At 36.3% G+C, this 16,547-nt stretch overlaps 1 protein-coding gene and 1 pseudogene across 1 annotated transcript in view; both read left to right on the forward strand.

The window, feature by feature from the left end:
- The window catches only part of LOC107498919 (vascular endothelial growth factor receptor kdr-like), a 303,930-nt gene that overhangs the window by 20,995 nt on the left and 266,388 nt on the right, over nucleotides 1–16,547 (forward strand). The window lies entirely within an intron of this gene.
- On the forward strand, nucleotides 15,949–16,064 carry LOC118608049 (annotated as a pseudogene).

Below are 16,547 nucleotides of genomic sequence, written 5' to 3' on the forward strand. Positions count from 1 at the left end.
TCTGACCTGTGGTAGCTTTTATTAGCAGATCCCTTGCTCAGATATGCTTGTGTGCAGGTTGGGATTTTTCTTTGTTGAGTTTTAGATATTCAGCTTATTGTTGTTTCAAAGTGAGAGATCTGGGGACATCACTCACTCTGCCATGTTTATGATATCATACCTCACTTCCATATTTTATCTTAGCCCAAGGATAAGGATTAATCTGGAAGATGGTCTGGGCTAGGAAATTTTTGTCTTGGTTGATGCAGTTACTTTATTTGGTGTTTCTATTTTTCTGTGGACAAGAGAAGAATAGAGAGAGAACAATTATCAATTGTTTAGTGCTTCATCATTTACAAAGCACTCCTCATGGCAAGTCTATGAGAAATGTGATTAAACTCTGCCCCTTTTAAGAGGAAACTGAGACTCAAGAAGTTTTGTTCTTTGTTTTCCCAGGAAGGCATAGCTGAGAGGTGTTAGTATCAGGGCTTAAAGGATGATCATGCAAGTACAGTTCTCAGCCCTTGCAATCAGATCACATCTGCCTCTCAGACTTCATGAAGATATACAGTGAATGCTAAGACTAAGTACTTCAAGATACAATGCAAATTATGCTTACAATAGGCTCCCATTCTTGTCTTCTTCACTTTACTTGTATACCACATTCATATTCCTTATCTGGAAACACTTCTTTCATCATGCCACTTCTTGTTTCAAGAGCTACTAATAATTCTTCATTGCTTTCCTAATCAAGTCCAAATTCCTTGGCGCTTTTTTGGTCATACCCTCTCATAATCTGAAATCTTACCCCCATATCAACTCTCCAACATGTAGAAAATCAAGTAATGAAGAGCTTCTTCAGGGTGCAACCTTTGTCCTCTTTTAATTAACCACCTGGAGTCTCCCATAGCAGGCCACTTTCCTGCCCTAGGAGAAGGTGGGACACTCTGACTTCTGAAATCTTGACATCGGTGAGGCTATCAGTTCGGTGTTATCCATGTGACCTTAGGCAAGTTATTCGGCCAACCTGGTCTTCAATTTTTTGAGTATTATAGAGGAAGAAACAATTATAGTATGCTATGATAATAGTCCTTTCTTCCTTCAAAATGCCCTTTAGTTCCAAGAAAGGGTAGATAGAGGAGACTTGGACATGAAGAGATTGTGACCTAGTGGGCTTCTTTTTAGAATCACAACAAGCAGTGCATGAAATATTTTTATTTTCTTAGAAGACCACTGGCAGCTTTTATTATTGACTTCAGGGATGTGATGGTATAGTAGTGGAAAAGCAGCTGTGTTTGGATTGTCTATTGTCCTATGTTAAATGGTAGGAAGAGGGGAAACCCAGCTCCATGGCCCTGACCAGTGAGGCCTATTTTTTGTCACCACAGAGAAGGAAATGATGTTCTTGCTAAGCTGGTTCAATTATGTCTGATGGTAATGTCTACGGAATAAGAGGATTTTAGCAGCCAGAGGTTTTGCTCAGCATTGGCCCCTGCTGTGACAAACCTGAGCAGAAGTGATCTACTCAAAAATCATTCCTATAGGAGAAACATCTGCTGGCATGGTTGATAGTATTAGCAGCACTATGTAAGGCACCAGGGAAACTATTCCAGCAGGTGCCAAAGAAGCTGGTTGTTGACCTGGAAAGAGGTCAACATTTGATACATAGGGAATTGCAAAATAACAAAGTGTCAAAGCTTGGGGGGACTTTAAGGATCCTGTTAGCAATCCCTATTTTCAATTTCAAAACAGGAGATTGATCATAGCTTTTCTGAGTTTTACTTTCTTTAGGCTAAAGAACCAGAGTCTTTTGTTGTTCAACTATGTCTCATATGACATGATTTTGTATCCATTTGGTAAATATTAGCCAGCTGGGAAATTTCTGGTCACATTTCAGTGTCCCCAGAGCAGTGATTCTATTGCTTGACACTCTGAGGGTTTTCCTAAGAAGGTAGAGGGACAGTGCTGTAATCTATTTCCACTGAGGCTAGAAAAGGAAATGGGTTGAAGCCACATGGCAAGAGAGGCTTAAATTTTACCCCAAAGACTAAATTTGGGAAATGGGTCATCAGGAGATCTCTTGGACTTCTTTAAATGTCCTGAAGAAACTCATCCAAAGCCACACAGGATGCAATGTTGAAATAATCTGGATAATTTTCAGGGAAGAGGAGACTACCCTGTAGTTTGATGAAGGATCACCAAACTTTTATGACTCCTGAAAAATGGATTTTTTTCACTATCCCTTTGCCCATATAATAGGTATTAGCACTCTTCTCTGTTTCTCACTATGATTCCCTTCCTCCATCTCCACTTTTTTTTTTAATAATGGGGCCAAGAAACCATAGGTGTCTTACCAAAGGTACTATATTCACATAAAAACTTCATACGAAGTATAAACAAAAGGAGAAGAGAGATTACATTTCCTTAGGCTTGTTACCTGATTTTCTTTGCCCTGTGGCCCACTTTACTTAATCATGTTTATTCCAGATAAATAAACAAATGACTCGCCAGTTGATCAGATGTTGTTATGGCAAAAAAAAATTAAGTTTGTTCATTAACAGTCTTGTGTCTTCTAATTTTACATTTAAGGAAACTGAATCCCAGAAAAACTTTATCTAAAGCCTCATAACACACACTGGTGGAAGAATCAATTAGAACTCTGTTCTTCTGGTTCATTGTTCTTTTAACTATACCTCCCAACCTATAGAATATGAGTTGTAGAGCAGGAAAAGTTTTTACTGAAAATTATTCCTTCTTTATGACCAGTGAGAAAAATACAGTGGGGAAGTAAATGGGGAAATGGACATGATTCCATATTTTCTCTGGAATAGAACCGTTGCCTCTGTTCATCAATCCATGGCAAAGAACAATAACTCCACCTGCCTACTCTCAGTATTATCTGAAAGTCTCCTAAATGGCACCAAACCCAGAAGGAAAATTGTTTCTTTGGGATGCCATCATTTAACTAAAAGCACTTGCTTGCTTAATTCTGTTGAGTGTAGACTGAGTATAGTACAGTATGGATGTATGTGCTGAACCTTGCTGAAGAAACCACTTGTTGAGAATACTTCACCCTGCCATATATGAGCTTGGGTTGCTAAACAACTGCTTTGAATTAAGTTTTCCCAACATAGCATGGGGCCAAATGGCTTCTAAAAGTTAGAAAATAAGACCAAGAAAAAAACACTAGGTAAATATGGCTTGAATTGAGTTTCATTCATGCTGGCCAGGATGAGGTTCTTGTTGGGCCAAGCTATGTGAAAAATGACAGCTATGCTTAGTTAGCTACCACTCTCCATATCTAAGCTCCCTAAGACTCTGGGGCAGATAGAAGGAACCACTGTGTAATTTGGAGGGCTACTATGGTCTATAGGGAGACTATACTTGAGGGGTGGAGATAGAAGTCAAGAAACCTATCAAAATCAATGAAAAATATAAGATTTAAAGAAGGTGGGGAAACCCCCAAATCAACAAGACAATTTTCTAACTTACTCCCTATTTGACTTCTTTCTATCAGCAGATTTCCTGTCTCTTTCTCACATCTAATTACTATATCAGCATATATCTTCTGACCCCTTACACATCTAAGCATCATCACTGAAGGAGCTGATTAAAAACTGAAAGCAGACTCATGCATTAAAGGAGAGGGAAGGAATGGGAATGGGAAGGGATCTGGAAAAGATAGCTTATGAGTAATGATTGAGGGTCCTTGGCATGCTTATCCTGGAGAAGAGAGATATGAAAGAGTAGTGACAGGTTTATGGTTTCACATCCTTATGACAACTGTCTGCTGAACACGGCTATGTAGTAGAACTAGGTTGTGTAGAGAAAAGAACCTTTGGAAATTAGGATTATGATCCATTATCTGCTACAAATCTCTGTATGTACTTGAACAAATTGCTCTTCTTTTTTTAGCTTAATTCTCTTATCTGTAGGTCAAGATAGCAGAACTAGGACCCATGGGTGAATGTTTCATTAAGACACAGATTTTAGCTCAATTTATAAAGAAGTTCCTACAATCAAAGTTGTCTAAAAGGTTTCCTTAGGAAGTAGTGAGTTCCCCATTGAGATTGTTTTTGTATTTATTGGCCATTTGTATTTAACCTTCTGGGAAATTTCTGTTCATATTCTTTAGTCTACTTTCTTAGGGTTTGGGCTTTTTCTTACATGTAGGAGCTTTTTACATATTTATATTTCATTAGTAATAATGAACCTTTTTCTTTTGTTACATAGAAACTTAAATTTTTTTCAGTACTTTTTCCTTATAATTCCCAAGATTTTATAAATATGCTTTGATACTTTTATGCTTCTATATCATTCTAATACTTTTATGATTTTCATTCCCTTTTTTATAATTAAAGCTTTGAAATATCTTTAATTTATAGTTGTGTATGGTGTGAAGTAATGATATAACTTATGTTTTCAAAATAATTGCAAATTATCTGACATTATTTATTAAATATGTCATATATACACACACTCTTTCTGTTCCATTGATTTGTCTATTTTTGCACCAATACCACACTGTATAAATGGCTATAAATTTATGATATGTGTTGATACTTGGTGGAACAAGTACCTATTCTAAGTTTTTAAAAATATTTTTTGAAATATAATAGGCAACTAGTTGCTTGCATTTACATTGTACAATTCAATTCCTTTTTTTCCCAATTATAGTTGGCATACAACACACCATCCAAGCTGTACAGCATATTGACAAGAGATACACACAACTCACAAAGCGCTAACCCCAGAAAATCTAGCACCCTTCCTGCCCCCCTACATATTTATTCCAACGTTATTAAACATCTTTCCCATGCTATACTCTACATCCTCGTGTCTACTCTGCAATCATCCACCTGCACATCTCAATCCCTTTGCTCTCTTTCCCCGCCCCTTCTCCTCTAGTATCCCTCAAAATATTCTCTATCTATGAGTTCGTTTCCACCTTTCTTGCTGTTGTTGATTTTGTTCTTTAGATTCCATATGTCCATTTCATTCAACACAATACTCTCTAGGTCCATCAAAGCAATATATTTTTCCATCCCCTTCCTTTTAGTCTATGTATATCTTTTAATCTCAAGTGAGTCTCTTGTAGGCAGCATATGTCAAGATCTTGATTTATTATCCACTCAGCCACTCTCTTTTGATTGGAGCACTTAATAATTACATTTCCTGTAATACTGGCTTGGTGATGATAAATTCCATTAGCTTATTTTTGTCTGGAAAGCTCTTTATTTGTCCTTCCACTCTAAATGATAGCTTTGCTGGATAAAGTATTTTTGGTTGTAGATCCTGGGTTTTCATCACATCGAATATTTTGTGCCAAGCTCTTCTGTCCTGCAAAGTTTCTTTTGAGCCATCAGCTGCCAGTCTTATTGGTGCTCCCTTGTAGGTAACTACCTGCTTATCTCTTGCCACTTTTAAGATTCTCTTTGTATTTAGCATTGGCATTTTAATTATGTTATGTCCTGCTGTGGGCCTCTTTGGGTTCCTGGTTTTGGGGACTCTCTGAGATTCCTGTGGTTGTATGTCTATGTCCTTCACCAAGTTAGGGAAGTTTTCCATTATTATTCCTTCAAATAACTATTCAACATCTTGTTTTCCCTCAGGTACCCCAATGACATGGATATTTTTACCTTTAATAGTGTCCCATAGGCTCCTTAGATTATTATTATAGCCTTGGCTTCTTTTTTCTTGCCATTCTGATTGAGTGTCCTTGGCTTTCCCATCTTCTATATATGTCATTTAATCTTCTTTATTCACTTTGTTTATTCCATTTAATATACTTCTCATCTAATATACTGTATTCTTCATTTCTGACTGGTTCCCTTTTATAATTTCCATTTCCATTTTTATGTTTTTTTTTAATCTCTTTGTTAAAGTTATCACTGAATTCATCTACCTTTCTCATAAGTTCATTGAGCATCTTTATAACCAGTGTTCTGAACTCTTCATCTGTTAGATTACTTGACTCCATTATTTTTGAATCTCTGTTCTGTTCCCTCATATGGTTTCTGCTTCTTTGTATTCCCATTTGAGCTGCCTTTCTGTGTCTGTTTCTATGTACTAGGCAAAGTTTCTAAGTCTCCCGGTGTTATTAGTATGGTTTTGTATAGTAGGTGTCCAGTGGCATAGTCCTGAGAGGAGTATAGCTGCAGGTCAAATTTTGCCCAAGCCTGTACCCCTCCAGAGCCACCTGTTAACATTCAGCAAGCAATTCACAGATTCTGTGTTTATAGTTGCTTCAAAAGTCTACGCCAGAAACCGAGGCCTGCTGCCACCAGTGTGAGTCTAGGCCCTGCTCAGCAAGGAGCACCTGACTCACTGAGGATATACATAGATGTGGCTTGGGTGGGGCCCCAAGGTGGAGGAGGCAGAGTTTCAGGAAATCCTTTAGGCAGAGCAACCTCTGTTATCCAGTTCGATAACATCTCTGCTATGGCTGCACTGAATCTGCGTACTGGGAGTGGGGAGGGCTCAACAGAAGAATGGATACCATAGGTACTTCTGCCAAGGAGAGAGCCCTGCTGTGGCCCTCATTCCAACAACTCAATATCTCCCTGTAAGTCCCTGCACTGCCACACCAGCACTGGTGCTCAGAGCAAGCAGGTTTGTCACCACAAAAGTCTGCTGGAGGAGACGACCTCTTTAAGAGGCGTCTGCAGCTGCCACTGCTGCAGCCTTCATCCCACTCAGCTGCTGGGGTACGACCGCCTCACCTCCTCACTTTGTCCTACCTTCTGTCATTGTAGGGTGATTTTTTTTTTAGATTTCTCCCTAGTTGCATGGCTTGTTCATCTAGTGCTCAGGTGATTTTCCTTGCTGTTTGCTCCTCTTTTCTGTCACAGCTTTGATTTGGTTGCCAGAGGGATGAACAGAGCCTCTATCTATGCCATTTTTCCCCTCCTAAGTTATTTTTTTAATGTCTTACTTTTTAATGCACATTTTCACCTGTAGGTAATCTTTAGAATCAGTTTATCAACTTCCATAAAAAATATTTTTTGGGAATTAGAATGGAATTGCATTTATTTTATATATAACTCAGGAAGAATTAGAATATTTATAATAATTTTATATAGAACAAATAACATATTTTCATTGTTTAATAATTTTAATATTTTTCAATTACAGTTGGCATACAAAATTATATTAGTTTCTAGTTTACAACATAGTGATTAGACATTTATATAACTTACAAGGTGATCACGCTGATAAATCTAGAACCAATCTGACACCATACATATTGCAATATATTTCCTATGCTGTATTTTACATCCTTGTAGCAATTTTGTAACTACCAATCTGTATTTCTCAATCTCTTCTCCATTTTGACACATCTCCCCAATCACCCTCCCATCTAGCAACCATCAAAATGAGTTCATTGGTATTTATCTTTATTTGTCTGACATATTTCACTTAGAATAATACCCTCTTGATCCATTCATGTTGTTGCAGATGGCAAAATTTCATTCATTTTTTTTCGGTCGAATAATATTCTTTTGTATACATGTACCAATTCTTCTTTATTCATTTACTGCTTCCATATTTTGGCCATTGTAAATAATGCTGCAATGAACATATGGATGCATATGTCTTTTTTGCGTTATTTTTTATCAGATAAATAGTGAGAATTGGAATTGCTGGGTCCTCCTTTGTCTCTTATTATAAACTTTTTTTTAAAGTCTATTTTGTCTGGCATAAGTATTGCTACCCTAGTTTTTTTTTCTTTTTCATTTCCATCTTCATAATATATCTTTTTCCATCCCTTCAATTTAATCTATGTGTGTCTTTCAATCTGAAGTATGTCTCTTGTAAACAACATATGTAAGGATCTTATTTACTTATTCATTCAGCTACCCTATATCTTTTGATTGGAGCATTTAATCCACTTACATTTATAGTAATTATTGATAGATATGTAGTTACATTTTTCCTTCCTGTTTTTCTTGAAGTTCCTTTAATATTTCTTGTCATAGTGGTTTGGTGGCGATGAATTTCTTTAGCTTTTTTTTGTGTCTGGGAAGCTCTTTATTTATCTTTTCATTCTAAATGATGGCTTTACTGGTAGAGTAATCTTGGTTATAGGCCCTTGCTTTTCATCACTTCAAATATTTCCTGGCAATTTTTTCCAGTTTCTGTTGAGAAATTATCTGACACTTCTATGAGAGCTTTGTTGTAGGTAACTAACAGCTTGTCTCTGCTACTTTTAAAATTATCTTTTTGTCTTTAACCTTTGGTGTTTTAATTATGATGTGTCTTGGTGTGGGCCAATTTGCGTTCACCTTGTTTGGAACTCTCTGTAATTCCTGGGCTGTGTGTCCATTTTCTTCTATAGGTTAGGAAAGTTTTTCATCATTATTTGTTCAAATAGATTTTCAGTTCTTTTCTCTCTCTCTTCTCCTTCTAGTACCCCTTTGACCAGATGCTTAGCTCTGGAAGCCTAATATATCTTTATACAGGTATTTTGTCTTCAGTAAGATTCATTTTTATAAATTTTATACACTTATTTAGTTTATTCTTAAATATTTAATGCTTTTTATAACTATTATGGAAAGTACCTTTTTCCCACCATTATGTTTTTTGATTTGTTATTGCTGGTATATAGAAAACCTTTTGACTTGTGTGTATTAGTCTTATATCTGGTCAGCTCACTGATTTCTAATAGCTTTTGGTAGACTTGAATATAGGTCAATAATTGTTATCCAGAAGTAATGGAAATATTATTCTTTGTTTTAATATTTGCACTTTGTATATTATTTAAGGTTCAGTTGCAGATTATAGAAACCACCCTGAATACTCTAAGCAGAAAGCTATTTAATACAGTGAATTAAATAATTCCAAAACTGTTGGAAGTTTTGGCAGATTAGACTCTAGGTTTGGCTTCAAGGAATGACTTCCAGAATAACTGCCAAGAAAACTGTTACTTTTCAGTCAGGATGAGTATACTTGAAATTAGAAAATAGCTGCCTCAATTGCTGGCTGCAGAATCACTCTACTTTAGCTGTGGCTGGTGATCAGGAATCTTTCTCCAGGACTGTTGGTTCTAAAGTCACATCATGCCTGCTAGATGCTTATCAGCAAAAGTAGATGGCTTGCGTATTGCTTTCATTCTCACTATTTAACTCAGTTCCAAATTCAAATTGTGCACTAGTGCAACATATTGATGGAACCTAAATCATATAAACCATGGCTGCAAAGAGTCTGGGGAATGTTGTTTTTCACTTTCCAGCCTATGCGGTACACAGAGACATTCTAGAAAAAAGTTGGGAATGATGTTGTTAATCTACAGCATAAGCTCATTTCTCATTTTTTTCTTACTTATTTTATTACCTTGACTAGGACTTTCAGTGCTATGTTTTACAATAATTGTGATTCTTGTCCTCCTCCTGGCTTCAGTAGAATGCTTCCAATGTTTCCTGAGGTTATTGTTATAGATTTCTAGTAGCTTTCTTTTATTTGGCATCAGAAGTATATTTCTTAGTATTGAGTTATCATTGCATTCCTAGTGTAAACTATACTAGATGTATATCATGTTCTTATATATTATTTTAATCCATAACTTGATTCAATTTGCGATTGTTTTATTTATCATTGTTTTCATTACTGTACATAAATAAAAATGACATGTAGCCTTATTTTTTTCGCTGTATGCGTTCACTTTTAATTTGGGGTAATACCAGCCTCTTAGAATGAGATGGGAAGATCATCTTTTCCACCTTTCTGGTTGTAGTTTATATAATTAATTCATATACATTGAACTTATATGCAATTATATAGCCCTGAATTGTTCCCTAGTTGTTTTTTCCATATACTTTGCTTTTCCCCCTTAAGTAGTGTGCAAATTTCATGAATGTAAGACCTTGCCTCATAATTTCTACCTTTCCGTTGCACAGAACTGAGGTGTAGAGGAGATTCTCAATTAAAAAACTAGGTGAATACATTCTCTGGCTTCTCAGAAAACATTTCTTATAAGGATATAAAAGTAATGATATTTTAGATTCTTTGCCAATCAGAGAAGAAGGAAGAAGCAGAAAATTTGGAGAGGGAGTGATGAGGAGAATGTAGGGAAAACAAATAAGTGACAGAGGAGGGCTTTTATTGACCTTGATTTACCTAAATATTTATTTAAATGTATATATTACTGAAAAACAGTCCAGTTCCTGCATTCAGAGCTGAGTCTTGTCCTGACATAGGATGCTACACATTATCTCCATGAGTCTAGGACAACCTGTCTAACACTGGGAGCAATGGCAGAATAAATCCAAAACAGAACATGGTTGAACTAGCTTCTCAAGTTCATATACTCCCTTCAACCCAGACTTTCCCCAGGCCCTTCTTTGGCCCATTCAGTCAGCCTACCCATCCATTCACTCACTCTCTTTCTTCCCTTAGTTACTATCAAAATCAAATTCTGTTTTTACTGCCGATAATCATGCAAGGAGAATACAAGATAAACAGAACCATTTCAGAATGCATAGCTCTGGTAGGTGTGGGGTGTATTTCTCTTTCTAGGTACTGGATCATCCATCTTTTTGCACTCTACTGACCACAGATGTCTTGGATAGGCATTTCAGCTCCTTCAACTACAGGCAGATGTGTAGTTTGTTTCAAGCACTTCTCTTTTAAAGTTTATGAAAGATTTTCATAACTATTGTTTAATCTTCAAAAGAATTGTGAGAAATAGGTATATTACAGATAAGGAAGCTGAGGCTTTGGGGAGGTTAAAGTTTTTCATGTGTTTGCACACAACTAACAAAGAAGATATTACTATTTCCCATAGAGTTGTAAAGATTCATTAAAAGGCTATAATGGGAAAGCTCATTGTACATTATAGAGTATTATACATGTGTAAGGGATATTGTTATCATTGTTATTTTAAAGCACATGTTAATCAGATATTTGGAATGAGAGATTTCGGGGCGCTTAGCCCTGGGTTGGAGCTTGGAATAGAGAATAATGCACATGGTACACAAGAGCAAGAGGAAACATATCACTGTCTTCTTGGAACTGAGTGACCTTATTGGGAGAAACTAAGGTATATTATAAGAAATAAGTCAGAAGGCAAGTTAAGCAGAATAATTCAGTGTTACTATGTAGTTGTGAATAAATGTAATGTAAGGCCAGCAAGAAGGATGTGAAAGTTGGTCACAATTGTTAGTGACTGATGATATGCATCCAGCAGGCCAGGAACATTATCTACATTAAATGGTAAATGGAATTTGGATAAGTTGAAAAGAGCAAGGATAATTTCTAATGTGAGAAAAATACCATATGTAACAGCAGGAAGGCAAGAATGAGCCCGATGATGGGAAGCGAGGCCACCTGGCTGACTATGGCAAGCACATGCTGGGTAAATATGGGAGACCAAATTGTAAAGATAGATTTGGTCACATCATTGTGAGATCTGGGTTCTTTTAGCAACTTGTACTCCAGCTGAATTTCATGATTTTGGAATGGAGAGTCTAAAAGAAAGGAGTAGAAATAGACAAGGTATGCTCTTACACAGAAGTGATAGTTGAAGCTATGAATGTAGATTAGCTTTAAGGGAAAAAAAAGATAGTGAAATCTCACTTATGGGGTGGGAGAGGAAAAGAAGCCAGTGAAAAAAACATCTTGCTCTGCATCAATCCTGAAGGACCCTATTTACCATGACTCTTTGAGTACTTCAGCAGCCATTTCCTAAAGCTATAAGGGTAAATGAGATGACATTTCTTCTTTAAGGAGAGCCCACAGCATGCTGGATTGCTCCATCATTAAAAAACAAACAAAATCACAATTAAATTTCTCAAGGCAATCACAGGTAACTCATAAGTAGACTTTCCTGATTAGACTTTAAAAACAAAACCAAAATCAATGAACCTGTCAACCAACCAATAAATAAAAACAGCATGGAAGTTTTTCAGGAGGTCAAGTATACTAGGGAGGGCAATGTCTGCTGGCTTCTTTTGTATTTATCATGGGCTTTCAACTTGAACAGTAAAAGACTCAGTTTTGAAATAAAGAATTGTGTGTCTTGTTTTTCAATCTTGTCCCCAATTTGGATCTTCCAGGCAGGTCTTAGTTGTGAGCTCAGAAGGAAAGGCACTGCTTATTTCAGATTTGGGGAGGAAGGAGCCTTGAAGCACAAGAGAGGCAAAGGAATTCCATATATTATTCTTTTGGATGGAGAAGGCAGGGGATAGGTTATAATATAAGATTTCCTTTTAGTGTAGTAAATAGATTGAAGACCATTTGTCAACAGTTGGTAGTAATACATTCCACCACTCACTACCAGTCAATGTCAACAGGCACCCAAAAAAGGTAGAAGAATTTGGGGCAAGCCAATGCAGAGAGCTGACTCTATTTGGATAGAGATTTTGAAACCTGATCTCTCTTATTACCTATCATACAGGATTTGCACTGGGTGGAAGATTTCTTTCTAATCCATGAGCTGTTTGAGTATGGACTAGCCATCCTCATTGTGCTTTTGACTTGCATTTCTCTGATGATTAGTGATGTTGAGAACATTTCCATAGGCCTATTGGCCATTCGCATGTCTTCTTTGGGAAAGTGTCTATTCAAAACCTTTGCCCATTTTCAGTTGGGCTTTTTTTTAAATTAGTTGTGTAAGTTCCTAATATATCTTGAATATTAGCCCTTATCAGAGGTATGGTTTGAAAATATTCTCTCCCATTCTGTAGGATGGCTTTTCATTTTGTTGATTTTTTCCTTTGTTGTACAGAGACTTTTTAGTTTGGTATAGTTCCATTTGTTTATTTAATCTTTTGTTGCCTGTGATTTTGGTGTCATAGCCAAAAAAAAAAATCATTGCCAAGACCCATGTCGAAGAGCTTTATCTTCATGCTTTCTTCTGAGAGTATTATAGTTTAAGATTTTACATTTAAGTCTTTAACCCATTTTGAATTAGTTTTTGTGAGTGGTGTGAGACAGGGGTCTATTGTTGTTTTTCTGCATGTGGTTATCCAGTTTTCCCAATACCGTTTATTGAAGAGATTATTCATTCCCCATTGAGTATTCTTGGCTTCTTCATCAAATATTAGTTCACCATATATGTGAAGGTTTATTTCTGGGTTCTCAATTCTGTCTATTGGTCTGCATCTATTTTTATGCTGGCAACATATTGCTTTGTTTACTATAGTTTTGTAAGAAAGTTTAAAGCCAGAAAGTATAATGCCTCCAGCTTTGTTCCTTCTAAAGATTGCTTTGGCTATTTGGGGTCTTTTAAAGTCCAGTACAAATCTTAAGATTATTGTTTTTTTCTTCTTCTATTATTGTGAAGAATTTCCTTAGTATTTTTCTAGGGATTTCATTGAATCTATACATGGCTTTGGGTAGCAAGAACATTTGAACAATATTAATTATTTGGTTCCATAAATAAAGGATTACTTTCTATCTATTCATAAATTACTATCTTGTAATTTTCAGTGTACAGATCTGTCACCTTGGTTTAACTCATCCCTAAGTTTTTTAAATGTTATTGTAAATAGAATTATTTTATTTCTTTTCAGATGGTTTGTTATTATTTTATATAAACACAACTGATTTGCCTGTTAATTTTGTATCCTGAAACTTTACTGAATTTGTTCCTTAGATGTAACAGTTTTTTGGTGATCCTTAGAGTTTTCTATATAGAAGATCATATCATCTGCAAAAAGTGACAGTTTTACCCATTTCTTTTTAATTTAGATGCATTTTTATTTATTTTTCTTTCCTATTTTTTCCTATCCAGGACGTTCAGTGTTATGTTGAATACCAGTGGTGAAAGTGGGCACCTTTCCCTTGTTCCTGATCTTAGCAGGAAATCTTTTGATGTTTCACCATTGAGTTTGATGTTTGCTGTGCATTTGTCATATATGCCTTTTATTATGTTGAGGTATTGTCATTATGTACCCAATTTGTTGAGTTTTTATCATGAAAATATTTTGAATTTTTGTCAAATGCTTTTCTGCATCTATTCAAATATGATATTTATCTTTCACTTTTTAAAATATATTACATTTATTGATTTGTGCATGTTGAATCAACCATGCATCCCAGGAATAAATACCAGTTGATCATAGTGCGTAATCTTTTTAATAAATGCTGAGTTCAGTTTGCTAGTATTTTGTTGAAGAGTTTTTCATTTATATTCATCAAGGATATTGGCCTTTAGCTTTCTTTGTTTTGTAGTGTTCTTTTTTTGGTTTCAATATCAGGGTAATGTTGGCTTCATCAAATGAGTTTGGGAGTGTACCCTCCTCTTCAATTTTTTAGGCAATTTGAAAGATTGACATTAATTCTTCTTTAACTTTTAGGTAGAATTCACAAATGAAACCATCTGTCCCAGGCACTTCTGCATTAAATACCTCCCAAAAGACCAACCTACTAATGACATCATATTTGGCATTAGGATTTTAACATACGAATTTTGGGGTTACATAAACATTTGTACAGTAACAACACTTAAATATGCTCTGTGTATTTGAGGAAGGGAGATGGGAAAATAATGAGCCGATTTTAATTTGAAGTGAAGTTTCTTCTAGATAATATATGCAGTTTCTCCAAGTAGATTATAAACTCCTTGGGGGCTCACTTCGCCTCTGATTAATTTATGTATTAGCAGTGCTCAACAGGAATCAAAGGGTCTGAATTCTAGCTTTATTTCTGTCATGGCCTATATGTGTGACCTTAGGAGAGCTCCTTCCTTTCTTGCATCACGGACATTTAGAAAAGGGATAAACGCTTGCCCAAATTCACACAGTAGCTCACTCTGAAGATAACTAGGGATCAAGTTCATGACTTCCCACCTCATTGTGTTGCCACCCTACTTGGTTTATCTATTTTCAAGGTCATGAAAATCCCCTCTGGGGAAAAATTATAAACCTATGGGAAGCAGGAAGAGTGAGAAAATTGACAATGTAGAGCTTGACAGCATTGGTTCTATTGAAGATAAAAGTGGGAATTTTGTGTTGCCTCTCCCACTTGCACCTACCTCATCTCCCCTTTGGTTCTTTTTTTCATTTTGGTCTCACAATAATTGATACTGGCTAAACCCCCCATGGTGTGGAATGTCAGGGCGAGGGTGTTATTTCAACATATCACTTTATTTTTATTTTATTTTTAAAGAAAAAGTTTGCATTGTTTTAATCCAATAATTTTTGGTAATATTTTTCCCATTCCCTACCCCCACTGACAACCTTCAGCTTGTTCTCTATAGCTGTGGGTTTGTTTCTGTTTTTTGTTTCCAACAAACTATCTTAAGTTCCCTCCTAGCTCTGATATGCTATTGTTCCAGGAGCCCATATCTCTTAACAAATGCTTCTCATGACTCTTCTTCCAGTCTCCAAACTCTAAGACCCTAATAATGCAAATGATATAAAACTCCACACAGATTGATTTTAAGCACTAAAGTACATTTACTGATTTATAGTTCTAGAATGTTTTATATGTAAAGTGGTCTTCAGTGTTGATTAGTTTGCTTCTTTGGTTTAATGATGTCATTGAACATACATTTTCTTCTGTTTTTCTCTACTATCTTTTGAAGTGTAGGCTCCATACTTAGACTAGATCCCCCTCATGGTCCCAGATGGCTGTCAAGAGCTCTTGAACTAACACATTCTCACCCATGATCAAGAAAAGAAGGTACTTCTGTCTTAGCATTTCAAGGAAGTGTCCTGAAACTCATCCTGAGGGGACAGTATAGAGGTTATATATGTACCACAGACAATAACAGTGACCAGACAAATAGAATGGGCTAATTTTCTTAAGTCTATAAAAGCTTACTTCTACAATCTAGAAGGTAGGATTGAGGTCATCTTCCCTTGAAATCCATAGGCTACTTAGGAGACAATAAAATGGCTGAAAGGAAATCGAGGTCTTGTTAAGAAGGCAGGAGGGATGGATGTGGTTCCATAGTGTAGGAGTTAGCATGTCTGCTTTACATGCAGAAGGTCCTGGGTTTGTGCCCCAGTGGAGCCACAGTCCATGGTCTACAGCCATGCCACCTTTAACAAGCCTGATGTCTGATCTTGGAAGCTAAGAAGGGTCGGGCCTGGTTAGTACTTCGATGGGAGACCACCTAAGAAGACCAGGTCCTGTAGTCATAAATAATAATAAATAATAAAAAAATAAGTCAAGAGGGAGCAATAGATATTGGGAAGACAATCAACAAGTGTCCACTATGCAACGTGATGAAGCTTCTGAGGCAAGCTTCTGCCATAGATTTGCCTTTGGGAGGACCAAACACATTCTACCTTGTGCCAGGGTTCAAATAGCCTTCCCTGATACAAACTAGAGGGATGAAATCCCATCATCCATACATTAAGCACATGTTCCAAATGTTTTTTAAATGCATATTAGTTTATATCTTTTCAGTTTCGATGTCCTGGAATAAGATAGCTGTACAGTTAAATAGGGATCTCAAAGGTCTACAAGTCCATCTCATTCTGGGATCTTGAGTAGACATGGTAATGTTATGTAGAAGGGTGCAACTCTCTGACTTCCTGGCTCCATCTCTATGCAAATGATTTCCATGGCTTTTTCATCAATGATTATCCTTATGTATTGTTGACTTAATAAAGTTACAG

Source organism: Rousettus aegyptiacus, unplaced genomic scaffold (genome assembly GCF_014176215.1).
Source record: "Rousettus aegyptiacus isolate mRouAeg1 unplaced genomic scaffold, mRouAeg1.p scaffold_m13_p_9, whole genome shotgun sequence".
Taxonomy (NCBI): domain Eukaryota; kingdom Metazoa; phylum Chordata; class Mammalia; order Chiroptera; family Pteropodidae; genus Rousettus; species Rousettus aegyptiacus.